At 39.1% G+C, this 13,612-nt stretch overlaps 1 protein-coding gene across 10 annotated transcripts in view; it reads left to right on the top strand.

Annotated features, from left to right (window-relative positions):
- TRPM3 (transient receptor potential cation channel subfamily M member 3) overlaps positions 1 to 13,612 on the top strand; it is a 463,424-nt gene that overhangs the window by 377,447 nt on the left and 72,365 nt on the right. The window lies entirely within an intron of this gene.

Raw genomic sequence — 13,612 nt, 5'->3', positions numbered from 1 at the left:
GTGCAAAGGAATATTTATTTCTGTCTCAGTAAATAAATTAGCCTTATTATTTTCCCTTAAAGAGAGTAATTCTGGTGTTTGAGTCTTCTGACAAATACAGACTGCTCCATTCTTTTAGGAGTACTTAGTCATTTTGCAGCTTAGACTGGCATGTTGCTGGAGTGCTTCGTTCACAAATCACAATGTGAATTTCTCAGAAGCCAGAATGTGCTTTCCAACAAGCTGCTTGGGTCCATCTGTAGAGCTTCATTGGGCAGCACTGGGAAAGGCCACTTTGGCAAGCCAGAAACGTCCATGTCCCTGAAAACAACCACACTTGTTGGAGTGAAATACGTTTGTCATAAAACTAATGCTTCCAAAATAGTGCTTTGAGAGTTAATAAACCTAATCTTATATCCATTTAATAGAAAAAACATTTGCCATGAATCAGGATGGGTCCAATCTTAGCACCTTAGTAATCAAAAAAATGGCACATTAACACCAGTAGTAAAGACTGTGTACAGCCTGCTCGTTAAGTGTATTTCCTTATTACTATCATGACCATTTTCTGCTAAATTTGTTTCCTTGAATATTTGAAGTTTCAGTTACAACATTAAGCAAACTCATAGTGTCATTGCCTACCACTGCATTACAAGAAGGGTTTGCAGAACAAAGAGTGTATGGATGGTGGGCATAGGTTTGTGTGCATCCATGAATTCCTGGAACTCATTTCCACATAGAGGCAACAGACGCAATTTAATTAGTTTCTTTCTAGAAGAGAAACAATAAAATACCATCTCTATCTTATGTCAGCAAGTAATGGATATTTTTTTAGTTGCCTCTCCTTTTCTCTGTTCTTCCTGTACCTCAGTGTATGGTCACTGTGACGAACATAATGGCTGCTTGGGGGTAGTGTAAACCTTACTTCTACTTTGTGTTGCTGAGTGTATATAAATGGTAATAGGTCATTTCAGATGACTGCATTACTAACTTGCAACTGTGGTGCTGTCAGATTAAACAAAGCAGCTGTCATGCTGAAGTAGCTGGGTGCATTGAGCTGAGATCAGGACAACCTGCATCATGAAGGTACTTGCTATTTATTGTGGTTTTCTTTCAGAGATGGATCCAAATTGTCCAGAAATGCACAGTGCATGAGCAGGCTGTGTTGCAAAGCTTACAATTCATACCCCAATATTATCTTACTAATGCAGGGCTTTGACTCAGCTTATTGGTTACGTATCCACAGTACTGGGAAGCTGTCGAGTGCTTTAACAGTTTCTTTTCTATTTGGACTACAAATAAGACCTATTCATCTTTGGTTGTTTCAGTTTTGTCTGACTGAAAAGGCTGGAGCAAACCTGTCCATGTTTCTGGAAGAGTTTGTACTGGGAAGAGCTTCACTTGATCATATACTGGTTGCAAAAATCATTGTGCTTTTCAGCTGGTTGTGCAGGCTGAGTGAATTTGTATGCTAATTAAACACCATCTGCAACTGTTTGTTAGCATACACATAGATATGTTCTGAATTAAATACTAGCTAAATCATATGGACTTTTAAGAATTTACCAGCATATTGTCCTTCATTTCTTTGGCCCTTCCCAAAGGTTAAAAACTTCATTCAGGTCCATTTTTTTAAAGAAATTTGGCTTCAAAACCAAATAAATTATTTCAGCTAAGATTTTTAATGCTGGTAGAATCTTTTTTGTAGAGGAGGCAGAAGAGGGCTTGGTGACTTCTCAAACACTAAAAATCGACTGTAGTTTCTGCAGGAGTATAGTTGCTGTGAACAGCGTGTAATTTGGCAGTAGAATTCTGGAGCAGGAAAGCATCATGTAACTACTGGCCTGCTGGTTACTGAAACAACTCTTGTCTCTCCCATTGAAACACCCTGTGAGAATTCCAGCGTAAAGTGTACTGATGCTAATTAGTCCTCTGTGTCCAAATGGAGGTGCCAGTCCTCTTCAGCACTGACTGAGCAGCTCTCCTAATTTTGATGAAGGTTAAATCTCCTATCCAGTCAGTGCAAATCAATAGGATTAGTCTAATATGTAGACCCTACATAAATAAGTGTTAAGATGATGATTACAGGGTAGTTTTAAATTCTGCAAACCTCATTTGATTTCTTTTTGCTAAAGAGATAAAACCATGTTTTGTTTTTTCAGCTGCCAAGAAGTCAGACGAAGTTAGCTGGGCTTTGCCATTGACTCCACAAAGAATGAAATCTAATCCTAAGACCAGGGTTTTTATTTCAGTAATTCAGAGAACAAGTTCCACAAGCAAAGCAGCTATATACATCAAAAAAAAAAAAAAAAAAAAAAGGAAAAAGAAAAAAGACAAAGGCAGCCGTTGTATTACACTGAAGCCTTGAAAAGCTTTTGATCCTACCAACTGCTTTTCAGCTGCTATCAGATGAGGCAGGGCTTTTGCTAACAGAAAGTACAAGAATGTCAGACCTACCACTGAAGCAAAAGTGTGCAATTTAGGCAGTTATTTAGTCCATCCTGAACCTCTGCTGTGCCATCTTCAGCACAAGTCTGCAAAGACCAATATTTCTTTTGTTGCTTGCATTCAGTATGTAAACATTTTCTGTTTTATTTGGTGCATACTGCCTGCACAATTATCACAGATGGAGTCACCTAGTAGATACTAATGTAATTTACTACAAATCTCTTCCTGTCCTGTGTATTCTGTGATTAAAATTGCAGCTACAGAAATTAAATTTAGAATGTTCCTTTTACCTCTAAAAATATAAGCTTGTGAAAATATCCATTACCGCATTTACACTATTAACAAGTAATTCTGGGAAATGCACACTGAATCATTATACAGCTCTGTCAATTGTCCCAATAATGAAAGTAAAGGCCAAAGAGTACTGTGTGACACAGCAGCTTCCACATTAGATAATATAGACCAATTTTTGCAATCAGGGAATTGGAAGGGTTCAGTGCAGTTTATAAACTCCACAACACTGTTCAGAAACCTTTCTTACTCCCTGGCTCTGTTGTGCCTGAGGAGTTGTAATTTCTTTTGCCTTTCTTAGAAAATATAATTACTCTTTCTGTGGCTTCAGATGGGGCACGGATACCTATTCATTACTGCTGTAATATCTTAGTCATAAATGAGGAGCTCACTATATGAGAGGCAGGTTTTGTGTAGATACAGCAGTAACTGCAAATTTACTGTCCTATGGGAATATCTTACACTAAGTGAGCTGCCTTTTCCAAGTATTACCTACTTAGTCTCACCAGCAAACCAGTTAGGAAACTAATGTTTTGTGGCTATTTTTTCTGCTTGGTTTCTGTGTGTTATCATGACATTGTTGTCAACCTGAATGCAGAATAGGCATACACCTGCACTATCTATAGCACAGAAACCTGGGCATCCATGTACTGTCACACTATTTGAAAATATAATGCAAAGAAAAACTAGAAATTGGAGTGTAAGATGGAGCAAGAGTCCCCAACTTTAACACCATTGGCACCCAACCAACTCACCATACTTCCTTCTAAGGTCGGCATTTTCAGTTCAGGTTAGAAGACATATGTGTGCATCTAAGTCCTGCAGACAACATTATTTAGGGCAATGACTTGCAAGACATAAATTTTCAGTATATACAGCAGTGGGAATGACCACTGAATTCTTGTTCTCTTAAAATAACAGAATATTAGGACTATCAATCTCAGTGATGAGCTTTTTACATCACTCGTGGCCTTTTTATTAGACTTTGCCTTGAAAAACGATTCAGTTTTACATTGCTTAGTATCTGTGAGCAAGAGAAGGGTTACAGGTTAAATTATCTCACTAAAAGCCCAGAATGACCATTATATTACTTGACTGTTTTTTACAGAAATTGTCCTACCCAGAACTGTTAGTTTAGCAGGAGAGCAGAGGCATTGCAGATCCAAGGTTACATGCCAAAAGGAGCCTATCTATTCAAGAGTAAAACTGTCTAAGATTACATCACATTTACTCCACGTTTCTTTCCTGAATCAGGGTGATGGAAGAGCTTGGATTACACCAATGTTTGAATGAAAATCCCAATGACATCACCCAAACCCATTTCTCTCTTTGTGGTTGTTCTTAACCAGTTCCAACACTGCAAGTCTACATGGAAACACATCTGTGTTTATCATCACAGTTTGTTGATGTGGACCACCCAGTGATTTAAAGGACAAGGTCTAAATTCTATTCCCCTGCTTATATGCTTTGTGACTTACAATTTATATTTACTTATATTTCTTCAGCGTTAAAATCAGGGACTGGTATTTCACTGCCTGAATAGAGTCATAAATGGCCTAATGTATCAACAGCATGAAACCTGTTGTATAAGGGAAAAGGATTGTTTTCAATGTTTTTACTGCCAAAACTTATTTTTGGTCATTTATTCCACTGAAAAATATGCATATTCCATTTCAAAATGTTGACAGTGCTGTAAGGCTTAAAAAGTATGTGCACATTATAAAATATAAAGTTTTTCACGTGGGACATAGCGGTGAGATTTCCATAGCCTTTTCTCTTCAGTCATTAAGGGGTTGACACAGCTGTCTCAGTCTGGAACAAAAGCTACCAATTATGGGGGAAGCCAAACATTTACAGTAATTTCTGTCAAATGATTTTCTGTGCACCTAGATGGCTCCGCAATTGCAGAATTGCTGCCTTTCTTATAAGCACTGTTTTTTTAATTTGTTCCCTGCTTTTTACCAGACAACGAGTCTATGGCAAATTATTGGATCAAAGAAAAATGTGAAGTGTTGCAGTACTGCCACAACACAGGAGATGTAAAGCTTCAAAACTTTGCAACCAATATTCAGACTTCTCCCCTAATATCTGCTCCCTCTTATTTTCTCATTTTGAATTCTCTTTCTTACTCGTCAGAACAGTAGACCACGTAATTTAGGTTTTCCCTAAACATAATTCTCTCTAATCTTTCTATTCCTGAATTTACTCTTATTTGGCCATCCCACTTTCTTCTGCAGTATTATCCATTGACTCACCTGCTCACTTTGATCTTTGTTATGCCTCTGCATCAAGCAGCTTTTCTCCTGAGTTAAACAGGATTATTCATTGCAAGGAAAAAGAAAATGCTTCCCTGTCTTATCTGAACCATTTTGAGGCTTTGCATAACTGACCTCCTTTAATGTTTTGTTTTATCAAACTCTCATTTTTCTTTTATGGGCAATTTTTCTCTGAAATATTCAGGTAGGCCTAGCTAAATTATAAATGTCAACATGTACTCTGGAAGGAATTGCCTGTTTTGCTGAACCAGCCCGTGGTCTCAAACAGGAGAGTTTCAGGTTGTATTCACAATTGCATCTGCTTTTTTGTAGAAAAGGGAGATGTTTTTTTCTGATTTATGTAACCAAGATGCATACAAAAAATTCGTGGTTGTCAGAGGTGAGATTTAAAGACATACAAAAATTTTCTGGAAATAACAGAAAAAAAAATCACTTTTAAATCACCATATATTTTCTCCTGATGTCATAGTGAAATGATGGTGAGAAACAACTCCATCTCTAAAAGCATGAATAATTTGCAGCATTCTTAAGATGCTATGAATACAGTATGTAAGGAGAGCACCCTTGGCTGCTTTCTCTGCTCTCATCACTGCTACCCTGTTTTTTTCCTCTGTCTTCAACTATCCATTGTCTAGTCAGCAGGTACTGTCAATCTGAGGTGTAGAGAATGATTTTTCTTCATCATCTCTCATCTCCTTCATGACAGAGGGTAAAATGCCTTTCTGTGCAGGTGTGCACTGCATTCTCCCTGCTGATTTGATGGTGTTTCCTCTCTCTCCAAAAAAATACAAGCTAAAAATCTGAATATATTTCAGCTCACTCTTCATACTCTGAAGTGGTTGAGGTTAACCCTACTGTAAAAAAAGAATTGTTCACCTGTAATAGAATATTTTAGAAATACTAAGTACAGCCTGGTGCTGCATAGCTATTCACATTCAATCCTGGGCCCTTCTACTGGCCTTGAACAGAAGGAGCTCTTCTGTATCTGTGGAGTTTTCAGAATAAGTCCTAGAAAAAAAGTGGTGTGGTGGGAGGGAAGGACTCACTTTTTGGCTAGAAAAGGCATTAAAAGAGGAACTGAATATGCTGGTAGTTGGGAAGAACTTTTATATCCTGTGATTAATTTCACCAAACACTGTTTTAAACTATTTCAAAACAGTTTTTTACATTAATTCCTATACTATGACCTGGCAAATTTGCAGTTAATGCTGACTGTGGCAGCTGACCCTACCTATTGCTCTTGCTTTTCATTCTAGGGGTAAAATCAACTTCGTCCATGTAGAGTACAAGCCTATTCACAGCGTAGTAGCTCATACTGATGAAGGTTTATCATTTATATACCTAGCTAGGCCTGAATATAGCAAACTGTGACACAGGTGTGTGGCTTAGAGAGGACTCTATAAGGCAAAACAAACAAATTCTTGTATCAAGGAATTTCCTGTAGGTCTCTATGACTTGCTCATCAGGGCACTAGAACTCCTTCTGCCTGTCTTCTGCACAAGTCCTGCCCTCTCCACACGATAGGTCTGCTTCACCCAGATTAGTAAGGGACAGAAATATGAACAGTTACTCTTCCCCAGGCAGGGGAACAAGTTGTAAGAATTCAGAAATTTTACTATTAGAACCTGTTACAACCTATTACAACCTGGTCCTTGTCCTCCTAAGTATCTCAGTGCTCCTGCCACTTCAGGGGTTGTCTCACCTGTGACTTCTATTGCTTTCTGTTTGACCACATCTTTCCTCCTCAGCATCTGTTTGACGTATCCTCTTCTTAGCTGGTCCTTTGGTATACCAGCTGCCATTAAGGAGACCACATGTACACATCTGCATGTGGACAGCTGTGATTTGTATGTCTAAGGTAACCCTGCATTCACATGCATATAGAACTTGGGAAATCCTAAGTGGCAGTGTAATATCTGTGTCTCTCAATGTATGAATAATTTCTGAAAGTCTGTTTGGTATTCACTGCTCTCAGGTAAGACAGTATTACCTGACTTTATCTATAGAAGTGCAATGCAGTATCAGTGTGAAGGCAGGAAAACAACAGAATGCATCATATTAGGTTAAACTGACCCTGCTGAGCCAGAAACTATGTAGAGGAAAGAGAGAGGGAAAGAAAAAGTAATCTGTCAAACAAGAATGGAGCTGGTGCTAAACAGAAAGCAGAGCTGTTTTAAAATTAGTGCTTTTGATAGAGTCTAAGGTCAGATAATCTCTTCCCCTTACCCCCTCCCCCCAGCCATGCTTTCTATCCTGCTGGGTTTTTTTCTCCATCTCTTTGGTATTTTACTTGCTTTCTACCTGCCCTGCCTGAAAATTAGGTTTCTATCCTGCTGGACTGTAATTATTGCTTCCAAGCGTCACAGTGTGCTGCAATCATTGTGCTTGCAGAGGTCTGTTTTGGCTCAGTGATTTCCTAGCACATTTTCCTAGGAAGAATTAGGACACAGCTAGGTTTTTTTTCCTGGAAGTTAATGCTGTTCACGCTAAGGTACTTCAGTAAAATCCGCAAAGAGCTAGAGGGAAGACCTTTCCAGTTTTTTGGGGGGGAGCGGCGGTGGTGGTGTCTTTTCCTGCTTTTAAGGATAAACCTCATGCATTTCACTCACGCAGGTTTTCTGGAGGCAAAGGAGAGGTAGTCTTGTGACACAAGGGTTTGACTGGTGGGTCCCAACCACTTCCTCCTGAGAGGAGCCTAGCCAAACTGGTGGTCCTTGCCCAGCTGCCCCCAGAATTGGAAGTAGCTGCTATCTATCTGCTGTACTTTGCAAGTAGATCACTATGGGCATATCAAAAGAAATCCAGACATTAGAGTTACATTTAGCTAGAATCTGGATGCCTATTAACACTGGTTTTGCAGCTTGTTGGTGCATCCTTTATTGGTCACTCACAGGCATTTTTGCTTGTCTGTTTCAGGTGTGTTTTCATCTGAAGATTTAACTCTTTATTCAGTGCGGTGCAATACAGTTTTCTATTTGTAAGGGACGTTAACATCAGCTTCTATTATATTTGTAAAGAAGAGAAGAAAAATATATTAAAAAAAATCTTGCTGTTGGAACTCACGGTTGTTCTCTGAGGTGCCTCAGGCACTTACCTGAAAAAGTCATTTCAAGCCAATAAATAGTGTGAACGCTGAGGAAAGAAAGGAGGAAATTGAAGAAAGACCAACCCCAAAATACCCAAGGTGGTGGCAGAGGAACAGAAAAAGCTGTTCTTTTAAAATAGTTGAGTTTAACATCAACAGTTGAAACTACCAGCTACATGGAGGTAATAATGTGGCCCAAATCCCTGGGAGAAAAAAAGAGTACTTGATTTTGGGATTTTTTTCTTCTTTGAACATAAATTGTTTTTTGGCTCAAAAGAAATAACTGAGTAGGGTAAATGGTAGTTTTTCTCTCTAATACAATTTCATTATGCTCAGAAAAATAGAACACCATTTTATAGATACAGTTTGAATCAGATCAGCATAAAGAAAATTTCTCCGTTTAAACTAATCTTCCCTTTTTCACAGCAATGCAAAAGAATGACTAGTGGTAGTCTGACTAATACTGCAACTCTTACCCCTTGTTTTCTTTTGGCAGGGTAAGCAGGTCTTAATCATGTATTACTTTTTAACCCCAACTCCTTGGGGTTTTTTTTTTTATAGTTAGATGTCCTGGATTTCATATACACATCTTACTAGGTTGTTTTTCCTTTTATTTTTCATTGAAGTTGTACAGAGGCTAGGACTCAAAACAGGCTTAAACAGGGCTACAGCAGGTCTTTTTAAAGGTGAATGGCTCTTAGGCACTGTCTCTTCATTTAAAGAAGAAAGGCTTCCTTTTTTTCTTAGTAATGAGTTATTAAGTAGGTTTCTAAGTCTTTAATTTACTGTTATTTTTGCATCTCAGTGGCAGACATTCATCCAACAAGAGGGAGCTGGGAACAGAGTTTACTGACCCAGATATTTTCCTTTAGCATGGCACTTTTATATACAATAGTGCAGTAGCATCTGTAGCCCATTCTAACAGGGCCCTAGTCAATGTCCTACTTTAACAGCACCGATGTGTTGTTTCTCAGTTCTCTGCAGTGATTCTCCCAGCAGAGTATCTGTAAATGGCAACTAGCAAGATGCCAGATACATTAATGACTCTTGGAACTAGATGAGTATATTGCAAACATAAAATTCTTACCTGTTAATTGCAGGAAGAGAAATCACCAGAAGAACAGGTCTCCAGCAAGACAAACAGATAGGTTTTTTGAGACCTAGAGATATTGAACAATTCTAAGTGTAAAGTCTGCATAAATACTTGAGGATGTGTCCCTGTTTCCTCATGCCTCTGACTAAAAAAAAAAAAAAAAAAAAAAGGAAAAAAATATGAAGACTGCATAAGTAAAGAAGTAAATCCACATCTAAGGAACAACTGCTGTCTCCTCATAACTGTACTCATAAAAAAAATAAAACTCATGCTTTCTTTCTGGAAAGGTCAAGAAAGTCTTTAGCACAAGGCACTAGGATCTCATCCAACAACAAATTGTATGTTTTTCTGCCTCTCTCAGTGTTTTACAAAGCTTGTTTCTTTTTCTCTTTTTATCCGCATTTAAATGTGACAGGAAAAAAACAAAGGGGCAGCATTTGGGGATGCACTTCCAATAGAAGCTGTGAGGAAAGGCAGGGGCAATGTGCAGCCCTCTTCATTAATGAGTCATTCAAGTGTGACAGCAGCCTAACATAAAGCTGCATTGGATAAGCAATACAGGTCTGCTCAAGATGCTCAGGGTTCCTCACAGGCTGCTAGTCTGGGACTCAAAACACAGCAGTAATATTCCTCCAGTCCCACTGCCTTGTCCTGGGATCATAGTGACTGAAGGAGAACAAAAGCTGCAGCTATGTGGTTTAATAATGATCTGGCTTTGCCGAGTAAAGTAGGAGTGATGATGATACAAATGGTTCAGCAGCCAGTATGCTGCAGCTTTAAGCCTCATCTTCCAAAATTCATTCTGCAGAGCCATGAGTGATGAAATATTTTCCTTTAGCCATTTAAAGGCAAATGTCACTGTCCTCAAATACACTTGACATCCAATAGTGAAAGCAACCAACACATCTGGCAAAGATACAAGGCAAACAAGTTATACCCAAAGAATGCTGCAGATAAAGCCAAAGGTTTTATCAACAGTGTGACAAAGTTAGGCTCCTCACCTAATCACAGTGCAGTCCTATTTTAAATCCTCCACTTTGTGAATAAACAAAAACATTGGTCAAGCTTTAGGACAATACTGGAAAGAAGAAACAATTGATTTTCCCAAAACCATGGGAAACCATGACAGGGCAAAGACCTGCCTATGAGGTCCAGATTGATAAAAAAACAGATTGACCAGATTCACCAGATTGAGAGGCAACAGTTCAAAGATGACTACCTGTGAAAAGTTTCTCAAAAAAACCTGCATAAGTAAGGGTAGTAAGGCGCTGCGCATTGTCCAAAATCATCATCAGGACCTGTGACAGGAAAGGGTTGCAGGAGAAGAGTCAGAGATCACTCAGAGAGATCTGATCTAGTATATTGAGTTCTAATCAGTAAATTTAGGTATGCAAACTATTTAATAAGTACAGATGGATTGGCAGTCAATACTCTGCTACACTTAAAGTTAGTATGGGATACAAAGATTATCGCCTAAGCTTACTATACATACCTAAAATGTCACACACATGCAAAAAACATCACTTACCAACTCATCGATGTCTGGTATCAGGTAAGGGATCTCTCAGCCTTGAGGGGTAACCTTGAGAGGTGTCCCTACTCAAGGGGAGATGACCGCTGCACAGCCAGCTGCTATGGAGGGAAAGCTCAATGGGCCCTGATGGCTGCAGATATTTATAGCGTAAAGTGGTTGATTTGTAGTCAGATTTTCGGCTGTGTTAATGCAGTTTTGGCCGCTTATCAGCCCAGTCTCCAGCCAAACTGGGGTTTTTTGGATTTGGTGCTGAGTTTTCACTGATAGCCTCACACAGTAAGATTAAATTTGATTAGGCCTACTTGGTGAGCATCTGCCTGGATCAAAGTTCAAACAGGAGGAGTGCATCCATCACAGAGAGAAAGCAGCTACGGATAGTTAGAGTCAACCTAAACCATAAGGTGAACCCATCTGTTTAGTGTCCTAAAAGATTTTGTGCATTTAGAACAGGCAAAAGACCACAGTATCAGCTGAGTCTTTGAGCTACTAAAGTCACAGAATTTTGAAATGAAGTATCATGATAGTTTGCCTTGGTTCTGTCTAAAATTCTAGTTCAGTCTTGCGCATGACCCCCAAAATAATAATAATTCTGGTATGAGTCTGAGCACTCTTTCTATTTCCATCTTTTTTCCCAATTATTTATCTTCTTTTTATATATTTTACTACTTGAATTACACTAGACCTCTTAAAATAATAACAAAGTAACAGTCACTGCAGAAAGGCAGTCTTTATATTCTAATGTAACTAAATTGTATATTTCTATTTTATTTTTAATACAGCATCAACTTGTTCTGCTGAAGTGGGTTTATTTTTCTGATAAAAAGAGACATGCAGGGAAGAGGGGTGAAAGACAAGTCGGAAATTTAGGGTTATATATGGTCCAATACATGCAAAGTGCTTCCCTTAGTTTTCCTGTGGTGATAATCTGTTCAGTGCTTGCAATTTATATGATGCCTTTTAATTAAGCTGGGAGTTCACTGAGCATGTGTTTAGTTTGAGATGTACATTGTTCTTCCACTGACCTCCTGTTGGTCAGTATTTTCAGTCCCCGATGTGCAGACTGCTTCACCTTTGGCCTTAAAGAAGGAGAAGGCCATTTTGCAGCATGGTGGTGCCACCAAGTGCAGTGATAAAAACAAGACATTCCCAGCACTAGCTGATCTGCTTGCCAGGCTGTCACGCTTCCTTTCAGTGCTACAGAGATGCCTGTTACTGCAAAAATTGTGTAGGAAATTGCAAAGCATTGTGAGGATGTTATGATCAGACTGTTATGTGGCAACACTGTATTCAGTCACTAATTGTCAGCACTTGCCAGAGCTACCCATGAGAAGGGACATGTTCCTCTTTCCCGCTGGGTAAGGGAGGAAGGCTTTCTCTTCCTTCTGCCTTCTGACCCGCCTGCCTGGCTGCTAACCTCTGTGGCGCAGTTCATCATCTGTGGCATGGGAAGCGCATCATGAGCATGTTCAGTAGAGGGGCTAATCTCATGAGCTCACATTTTTATTGTGTTTTGAGATGAGATATGCATAGAAATGTGTGTTTCTACCCACATTGCCTGTGCTCTACAGGTCAAAGGAGCAGACTGTCTGCACTGCAGGGAAAGCTTCCTTGCCAGTCATTGAGGAGATAAGAAAAACATTAGGAAAAACATCAGGAAGCATTTCTTTACTGAGAGGGTGGTCAGGCCCTGGAAGAGGCTTCCTAGAGAGGTGGTCAATGCCCTGTGCTTGCCAGTGTTTAAGAGGCATTTGGACAATGCTTTTAATAATATGCTTTAACTTTTGGTCAGCCCTGAAGTGGTCAGGCAGTTGGACTAGATGATCGTTGTAGGTTCCTTCCAACTGGAACTATTCTATTCTGTTTTCTATTCTAATCTATTCTATGCTATTCTATTCTATTCTATTCTATTTGATTCAATTCAGTTCAACTCTATTCTACTCTAAAAGTTGTGATACAGGATAGACATCAAGTGGTTTGCCAGAAACATCTGTAGATTCCAGGGGGAGAGAGAAAACAGATCATTAATGTATCACTTGCAGCATTTATGCTTTGTGTCAGGAACACTTTGAAGGGTCGAATTAAGTCTAATTTGAAAACAGTCTACTTTAACTGGGGAGGACACCTAACATAAATGCTTTCTCACATTAATTGTTTTAGGCATATTCTAAATCAATTGACTAATTGTGCTGAGTCAGTTTCCTATTACTTCATTCAGTTTGCCTTTTCAGTCTCTAACATGCTGTACTACTGTCACTGATGCCAAAGTCTCTCATCTCACTTTGAACCCCCTAGAGCTCTAGGGTCAAGTGAAGGTAGAATAGGTGCTACAGGAGGGCTACATTGGATTTCTTGGGATACACTCTGCAGGGCTATTTCAGCTGGGAAGCTGAAGCATGTCACCAAAGTACTGTCTTAGCCTTGACCACTTTATATATCTCCTTTCTCCATCGCGGTACACTGTTCTTTGTGCCCTGATGGTTGCTGACCTCTGTCCCACATGCTGCTGCAGTTCAGTGGTGCTGTATGAGTAGGAATGTGGGGACAACATATGCTGCTAAATATGAGTGTAAAATGTAAAATATGTTTACATAATTCCTAATTAAACACGTCACTTAATTACAAAAAGCTTTGAGGCAGTTTGTACTGGCAAAAGGAAAAAGAAAAAACAGATAACAGGTATTCAGATCAAAATGATGACATAGGTTTCATTAGTAAAGGCACTAATAAAAAGCTGCAGTCTCAGTTGCTTCATAAGAAGCAGAGGCCCAAGAACACCTATTGCCATGGCAACAGAAAGAGTGAGGGGATTTACACTTCTATATGTTTCGGTGCAATCTTAACTAAGAGTGAAACTGGCTTGAAAGAACAGCCCCACTATATTCATTCTTTTTCTTTATGAATTGTGT

The sequence above is a fragment of the Nipponia nippon genome, unplaced genomic scaffold, assembly GCF_047370975.1.
Source record: "Nipponia nippon isolate SJK-2023a ecotype South Korea unplaced genomic scaffold, ASM4737097v1 scaffold_8, whole genome shotgun sequence".
NCBI lineage: Eukaryota > Metazoa > Chordata > Aves > Pelecaniformes > Threskiornithidae > Nipponia > Nipponia nippon.
Note: the sequence above shows the minus strand (reverse complement) of the source record. Positions and strands in the feature narration are given on the sequence as shown.